Consider the following 9677-nt stretch of genomic DNA (forward strand, 5'->3'; position numbering starts at 1 on the left):
GTTCCGAGAATCCTAAAATAAATTTTTGTGTAACAATTAGGATCCTAAATTGTTGAATAGGATGTTCAAATAGTAATTTACGCCGTAAGGCCGCAAAGGAGCAATTTCCTCAATGACGTTAATGTTGCGAATATCGTAAAATCGACATTATCGAAATCGCCACTCAGTTGCTGAATGACATACAACAGTATAGAAAGGTCAATTTAAGAGGAATACTTGTTAACTTATTAATGCTTACATTTCAATTAAATTTCCTTATGTGATTATTATATATGATTTTAATGAATTTTTCACAATACTTCTATTAAAGGCACAATAATAACCTAGATGCAGTGTGTGTTCATTATAAGATAATTGGCGTCGTTATTATTGTATTATTACTAATATTATTGATAATAGTAACGAAATTGATAAACTACTTAAAATCTTCGGTCGGTAAGCTGGAATGTGACTTTTTTCGGTACAGTTCCTTTCAATTCCTTCTGGTTATATCCAGGAAGTGCAGAAAAAAAAGGTTAAGCTTTGCGGTTTAGAAAAAAAAAAAAAAAACAGCTAGTGAAATAAATTCTCTAAAAATAAGTGCCTTTGCGGACGTCACCTAAGACTCGAAAAGTAAATTTACTGAGCGATTATGATTAAAAAATATTTTCAGTGACATATAAAATATAAACTTTCAACTAAATACTAAAACGGTATATTGAATAGAGAAACTTGTAAATGAACTAAAAATATAAAATTTCTAAAATAAAACAAAATTATTCTTAGTTTAAATTAGCTACTTCAATATGTGAATTAAAAATTATTGATCGAAGTTTTACATGTTTTTAATTTTGATCTTGTAGGAAAAGAATAAAACTATAAGTGTAAATTTCTTATTTGGTATTGTCATCTACAGAAAATACATTTATTTACGACGATGCAACTCATTTAAACTCCTAAAACAGCCAGTTATTCATTGAATTTGATGATTAAAACGTAGGATAAAAGCTTACGTTTCATTGATTGTGAATGGTCAAATTATTCAATGTGAAGCATATTAAATTAAATTAAATAGCTGAATACATGAGCCATCACAATGCATGTTGGATTTGAAAACATATGATCGAAAATCTACTAACAAGTTTGGTAAATCGTCCAATGTTCTCATGTGCATGAACGCTCACGCAAAGCCAGGTCAGCCTCCGTAGGAAACTTGCATGTTATCCTGACACAAGCGGCATGTGTGCACAATCTATTGGCGTCTACACAATGGCACTCTAATCTATTCGGTCTATCTATCTCACTTACTCCCATGTAATACACTCCTGTACACTGTCCTTGTCATCTCATCTGCGCGCTTGGCATCCCATCAAATACGCGTAGAGAGAGGTGTCCAAAGGGTACCGCGATCGAATTATACCACCAGGGCTGCTCGTTGGAAACCTGATAATCCTATTTCCTATAACGGCCAGATATTGTGACATATACTCATAAGATAAGTTACGATAATAACGATAATGTACTTGTTTACTTTATTACAAGTAATTAGTTTAAAAATAACAACGTTTTATTGGTAATGTTATTGTGGATAATAATGAAATATTTTTATGAGATTTGGTTTTCAAAAATATTATTAAGTATTTTTTTTTTTAGTTACAATAATAATAATTATGTTTCAGAATTAAAATTTTTTATAGTTATCTATAACTTAATAATATAAATTAAGTGATAAATTATAAAATTAACATTTTGGAAATGTTTTAAACCAATAATTGATCTTTAATCAATTACAAATTTCTTTTTTAAGGTATTGTGTTTTTGAAGCTTCATATTCTATTATTGACACTTTAATGCCAAATTTTCGACTTGTCAGACAAAAATAGCTTTGAAATTTTGATTCAGAGTATAATTAAAAACAAGTAATATATTTACAATCAATACTTTGCACACAGAAAACATCAATAAATATTAATTTATATTTTGGTGCCGTGAATTAATATTTTATTCATCATTCATCACATGAATTATTATATTAAACAGAACGAAATTGGCATCATGACATTTATTTGAAACACACTTTGTTATATTTATTTATTACTTGTTCTCAAATCGTATAGATCTATATTCTTCACAATAATTTTTATCATTGTTCAATACAGCTACTATGATATACACTTTGTTTTGTCAGACCAATAACAAGTTTATCAAAACATGAATCAACGAATTTTCAAGCTCTTCTATATTTATTTTTTTTATACATTATTTATAATTCAGTTTATTTCATTCAATATGTTACGATAACAACTTGAAAAATATTTTTAATTTACAACCCTATACTGCGGCAGTTTAAATGAATATCGCAATACTCGACAGCTCAATAGTGGACATATATGTAAGCCAGGTGTTTATGATTGCGTGAGTGAAAATGAGATTTTCATCTTTTACACTTGTCAACATTTGTTATACATTTTATTGTCTCATAGTAAACAGTAATATAAATATCAATAAACATGGTTCTTATTAAAAAAAAAATATATATATATATTTAATTTTTAGTACACTATACGGAAAAAAAATCCTATGAAAAATTACGATGGTAACATAGTAATCCAAGACTAGACTTTCAGTATGTTGATTTTTACGATGCTGCCGTCTACAGAATACAATTTGAATTATTGAAAATTACAATGTTATTTAGTAAGATTTTTTTCCGTAAGAGCGAGTGAATAAAGACGCATACTATATGTTTTAATAAAAAAGAGACAGAGTCCAGTAGTTTGCGACGCCACCACCGAAAGATGATCAACTACTGTATGGAGAGTCTAATTATGTAACTGAACAGAGAGAATAGATATTGCCTCTGATGGCGTAAGGGGCTAAACCTTGAGCCTGTGGCGGAGAGGATACCGCGTTCAACTCCTCGGTGACACAGGATTATTTTTTCGGTAAACTAAACTTCTTTTTCATTTGAGTGATAGAAATTTACGATGTTGCATCGTATAAATTATAATGTTTGAGTTCTGGTCCGGCACTACAATGTTTTATACTAAAAATTACGATGTTACCATCGTAATTTTTCATAGGATTTTCTCTCCGTGTAAAAATGATTTAAAGGATTATAATCTGTAGAAAATGCTCAAAAAGATTAAAAATCAAATCATTTTTAACACTCTTCAACCATTTCATTTGATAAAGGGACGTTATAATCTATAAACTATAAAATCTTATCATATTTGGCTTCGTCGACAATATTGAAAGAAAATTTCATAAATTAATGAGTAAAATCAAATTGCACAAAGGAATATTTCACAATTAGTTGAGTTTGTCATTATGTCATATCGAATTTGAGTCTACTGATAAGCGCTGAAAGAGCAAAATTATTTCTTTTCAGTGGAGGATAAAAAGGCTAATCAGAACGTAAAGATCTCTGAAGTACTGAAATAGGGATTTGTGATAATAATCTGAGGCAATCAATGGCACTTCTTAATATATCTGAAATCAGAGAACTGAAGAAGTATTTGATGAACTTACGTTGAACTCTTTCAATGTTGTTAATATAGTTCTTATATATTGGTAACCAAACTACCGCAGCGCTTTCAAGCTTTGGTCTAACTAGTGCAACATATCGATACTGCCATTCTAATACGTCGTATCCCACATTTATCAAATTTTACAGTAGACGGTAAAAACGATTTATTTTTAACATTGATTAAATGGGATTCGACAGATGAAAATATTTATTTAAAAATAGTTATTAAACTATTTGACCTTTAAAATTTTAATATGACTTGCATAATATTGTTATGATTCAATTTTTCAAAAAGTCAGTTTGTCAAATTACGATGTATTACAATGGCAGTATCGATATAAAGATTTAATGACGTTTAAGATCTTAAATTTTTTGGTATTTCTGTTATATAGAATAATTAGCTGTTATTCTATATAACTACCCGCCCACTCCATTGAGCACTTCATATAATTGTATTTTTATATCTAGACTTGAAATTTAATTAGAATATTGTTTTAACTTGCAAAGATTTCAAATTCTATCGAATGAGCATTTTTTTTATCTATGTAATTAATCTAGCTAATATTTATTATAACTTTCAATGTGCAATCACTATAATATTCCACTTTCAATGCTCATTTCAAATTTTATTGAAGTGAGCATTAAAAATTTCAGTTCAAGTAACTGCAGGTCTCATAAGTGAAGTTGAAATCTGTCTAGCTTCAAGTCTAGCTTTAATTAAAATTTTCTCGGTGACATCAATTTCTCATAGATAATTAATTGTACATATTTTTTACGGATTCTGTTAAATAGTAGCCCAATTATTTTATTTCCATATCAAGTGTTTAGAAAATGCATTCATTGTAATCTGATACATTTCCGCAATCTCGCAATAAGAACAATTCATCGGTTAAATGATAAAAAAAATAACATGCATGTAACATTCTTAGTTCGTTGATTGAATGAACACATGTAATATTAAGTTTTGGTAATCTTACAAGAAATGGTAACCTGTTAATGGCACTTCTTAATACCCACCCTTGCCGACCTTTTTGGAGGTGGGTTGTCGTAAAAAATGCTTTTAAATAGCTTCTACATCATATATAAAAGATTAGTTGAAAGAAAATATGAGCCAGAATAGCCACATAGATAAAAAGTAAATGTCAATTCGATGGAATTTGGAATCTGTGAAAGTCAAAACAATATTCTAATTAAATTTCAAATTGAGATCTAAAAATGCATTTTTATAAATCGCCCAGTGGAGCGGGCAGGTAACAGCTAAAATGGACATAAAAATAACATTTAATTTTAATTTTCAATCGTCATTTTTTGGATAGCCATGATGGATAATTCTTCAGCTATAAAGTCGTTGATCAAAGTTATTTGGTGAAACGTAATTCAATATTTTAAAGTTGATAAAAAATAATCATTAATTGACAGAAAGTGACTCATAATATCAACAACATTTGAAATTTCTACAATCTATATTGAAAATAAATTTAGTGTATAACGATAAGTTCAAAGTTAGTAAAAAGTTCAAATTAAATTTAACCAATAAGCCTCCAAAAAGAATTTCAATTAAAAAAAAAAAAATATCTTTGATTACACATTACTTGATTTTCGTGTATTTCTAAGCAGAGATGAAGTGGTGCGTCTTCGTTGCCAAAAAGATAATTGTAATGGAGCATTCCTGTTAAAGTAAAAATATATAATAATCCTTCTTTGCATATTTTTGGAATCCATAAACTTATTTTACTTATCCACAAAAACTACATTAATAAATTAATTAAATTTCATTAGTTTACTATTTTAAAATTTTTACAATTACTACTGTACCTGTTATTTCTTTAATAAAAATATCCCTGCTACGGATCAATAATGATAACAGGACCCCTGATTAAGTTTAAGACATCAACTTGGTTATTCATTTTTCATAAGTTATGTTAATATGTCATTTACAATTGACAATCATTTAATATTTATGTTTTATTTTTACCAATGAAACTGTTTCTATGGGCTATAATTCATGTCGTGACATGTTTAATGCGTGAGTGGATGCGTTGGAGTGCTTAGGTGGATTTGTGGAAGGGTGTGGATAGATAAGAGATTCCTACCAAATCTAGGGTCTGTAGGCGTTATAGCTTGAAAACTAAAATTTTTTATTTTTAACACCTACCCCCACAATCCATATTGGAGGTAGGTTGTCATGAAATTTGCTCTTAGATCATTTCTACATCACATATATTAGAAGATTCCTACCAAATTTGGAGTCCATACAAGCTATAGTTTCAAAACGGGAATTTTTTTATTGTTAACGCCCCCGCAACACCTATTACGAATGGAATTTCGTAAAATCCGTTCTTAGCTGACCTCTACTCGGCGAAAGAGATATTCTTACCAAATTTAAAGTCTTTACGCCATATGGTTCCAGAGATATCGTGATAAGTCAATCGATAAGTGGAAGTCTCTTATATGTGTAGAAAAAAGAAGATTCATTTATTGTATTGGTATTACATGATAATCACAGGTAATTGGATAATAAACAGACCATCGTGCTATTTCAATTTCACGATGCTTTGACTGTTACCAATTTCCTGTCATTGTTTTTCGATGTTGTATTTAATATTTCTCGTTAACTTTGCTGTAATGAATGAATTGTTCAACTGCACTATAAATTGAATTCTAACAAATGGTAAATTAACTTCTCAATCAAAAAAAAATTAGAAGTTTATCTTTCAGACTTACGAAACTTTTTCCTTTATAAAGTATGTGATTTATATATAACAATTTCATATTTCGCAATTAAATAATATAATTATAATTATAATATGTATATCAGGAATGTGGACTAGATAGGATCATAATAATAAATTACATTATTATTTAAGTCACTACTATATAACCTTGACATTCAAATCATCCTCGATCTCAAAAAATAGGGATGGTTAAAGGCCTACTGAATAGAATGTCAAGGTTATGTAGTAGTGACTTCTATGAAGATAATTTTAAGATTCGTAGTATGCTGTTGAATAATAACTATGAAATGCCACTAGTAGATAGTGTTATAAACAGGTTCAAAGAGAACTTGAAAAATAAAATATGCAGTTCAGCTAACAGAAAGAATAGTATTAAGTATTGTCGGTTTCCGTATATAGCAGAATTATCACATAGAGTAGATAGATGCTTTATAGGAACAAATGTGAGATTAGCATTCTATAATACCTTGAGAGCAAATTCTGTCTATTCTAAATTAAAAGACCCAGTAAATAAACAACAACAAACAGGGGTAGTATATAAAATACCTTGTTCATGTGGTTTATGCTATATCGGACAGACTAAACAATATTTAGGAGATAAAGTGAAACAGCATATCTATGATTGCAAAAACATTAATATAGTAAAAGAGAGCAAAACGGCATTAGCATCACATCATTTCGACCAACATCATAATTTTGTGTTTGACGAGGTAAAAATTTTAGATAAAGAAAAAAATTGGTGGAAACGTAACGTTAGCGAAATGATTTTTATTAAAATAAACGATACTGTGAATAAAAGAACTGACACCAACAATCTAAGTATTTTATATAATAATATATTAAAGGATTAAAAATCAACTAGGAGAAAATAATTTATTTTGTATTAGAGACTTAACGGAGTAATTTAACTTTAAGTTTTTGTTTATATAGTATGCTGACCTTCGAGAGTAATTTATTTGAGGTATTTGGAATTATATTTTATATATGGAATTTGAATCGAATATTTCACGCAAGCAGCGCTAGTTTGTATGACGAATGCTTTGCGGTATAGTACATAAAGTTTAGATTCGAGTTAACTGTTGCCACGCAATAACAATTTTATAAGTGTCGTGTGTACTTTATTTCTGAGTTAATAGTAAGAATAATTAATGAATCTATCAATTTTGTTAATTTTGTGATGATTTATATGACTAAGGCAACTGTGCAATGTAAGATAGTGATTGTTAGAATTCGTATTATGGTAAATATTAGAATTGTATCAATTGTTATGTTATTTTGTTAGTTATTAATTTGTGTATTTTTCAGATGCCTGATGAAGGTCTAATAAATGACCGAAACGTCGCAGAAATAATAATGTAATTTGTTATTATGATCCTATCTAGTCCACATTCCTGATATACATATTATAATTAAGAATTATGGATGATAATGAAAATAATATAATCATAGTTTATATTTGTAGTATTCGTATGCATATCCACTCGTTTTGTTAATTATTCCATTGTACAAATTACATACTCACGTTCTGATATGAATTTTTAGCTTACAGATTTATCGGGAATATTTTCCATCAGCCGATATCCAACGAGCGAAACCTTTTGAATCAAGTACAAAGTCCTCGAACGACTCCAATTAAAAATGTACTCGAGCAATGCACACAATTTTTTTCTATTTATTATCGTTGCTAAGTTAAAATTAATTAAATGTGAAAGAAATATAAAAATTATTTTCTCTTTTAGTATCAATTAATTAATAATATCACTTCGGGAATCTATATAAAATCACTTGACTTTTCAGAATGTAATTTACTATAAGCTCGATTACTTTTGTCGACTCCACTTTAATACTAAAGTAAAGTAGAACGCAGAAAATTGTTCAAGTTTCACAATCAGGGTACTGTGGAGTCAAGCTGGGGATGAAGCTAAATTCGATACTAACTCCAAGATACCCAGCATTGTGTGATTAAAATGCACGGAATTTTTCCGCACAGCAAACTACTTTTTATTAATTAAAAATTCATAGTAAACAAAAGTAAATTAAAATCTTCCGTATTTTAATCATCCGAATGAATTACTCTTAATAGTGGTATTTGTCTTCTTCAGTTTATATTCATTATCTAAAAAATTTTCCTGTTCAAAATTTTTCAAATCTAAAAAAACTTTTTTTTTTTTTTGAACACAATAAAATCACAATCATTTATTTTTACTGAGTGAAAAAATCAATTGCCCTAAGTAAATTTTAAATAGTATTGAATTATTCTCAGCTACGCCTTACATTGAAACTTTGCCAAAATTAGTGTTAGATGCATAACTTTGGTTGTAAAAAAGTAATATTTTTTTATGTAAAAATCAAAAACTATTTGCTCACAAATCAAGAAACAAAATTTAAGCTTATTATTTATATAATGATTTATACAAGCATGAAATGAAATTAATTGAACATCACGTTATAAAAAATACCATTATTTAGCTAATATGAAAGTATATTTGTCATATATTTTTGACCGATAACTGATTGAACAATTTTTCTTCTTTCTTTAAACTTACCTTACATAATTATACAATTAGATGATTATAATCGCCCAGACAATAAGTGTGCCAAATTCCATAAAGAATAAATACAATTTTAACCAATAGTATTTTTGGAATCTAAGTCAAATGGACACAGTATGTTTAAGAACATAGTAGTAATAATAACAATAAACAATAATAATAATAGAACATAAACCGATGACTATCGTAAATCTCATACATAATTTCCAAGCTCATTCTCTTTCAACTCTACGAAGTACAAATGGCATCTGGTTTTAAACTTCTTAAGCAAACTTGCTTATCTAAATCAAATAGAAAAAAACTTTTAAACTTACATGTTGTTACGACAAATAATGACTGAGATTATGTCTGATTTGACATGGTACTGTGGAATTTTATTAAAAATTATAAAGTTGATTTAAAATCTTGAAATGGATTTTTTATCGCCACTATTAGTCATATTGGGACATACTTTCAAATTGAAATTTATACATTAAAAAGAAACACATTTCAGGATACAAAGTTTCTAAGGTAAAAATGTGTATTCTAATTATCGGAGTACGTATTGTGAGGTACGGTAATATATCGAACCAAGAGTATTATGATAACGGTAATCCATATACGTTCTGAGATAATTAGTGTACGTAGCTTTCTTTACAGCATAATACTAGAATAATACTCAGCTTTGCTGCTAAAAACAGAAATATTCTCGTTGGTAAAGGATAATGTTTTTTCAGTGTACCATTACGATGTCACACCTCTCATTTTCGAGGATATTTACATTCATAAAATAATTAACAAGATCCAAGAGAAATAGTCTTAAACCAATAAGATTATTTTAAAGAGCTTAATTGTTTTGAATCAAGAAAAAAGTTCTTGAATCAAAAGATATTCTCTAGATTT

The 9677-nt window shown here is 28.4% G+C and overlaps 1 protein-coding gene across 2 annotated transcripts in view; it reads left to right on the plus strand.

Moving 5' to 3' along the window:
- Fur2 (furin-like protease 2) overlaps positions 1-9677 on the plus strand; it is a 314333-nt gene that overhangs the window by 211467 nt on the left and 93189 nt on the right. The window lies entirely within an intron of this gene.

The sequence above is a fragment of the Cotesia typhae genome, unplaced genomic scaffold (genome assembly GCF_013202065.1).
Source record: "Cotesia typhae breed Kobodo isofemale line unplaced genomic scaffold, CoteBio_Ctyphae contig_65, whole genome shotgun sequence".
Classification (NCBI taxonomy): Eukaryota; Metazoa; Arthropoda; class Insecta; order Hymenoptera; family Braconidae; genus Cotesia; species Cotesia typhae.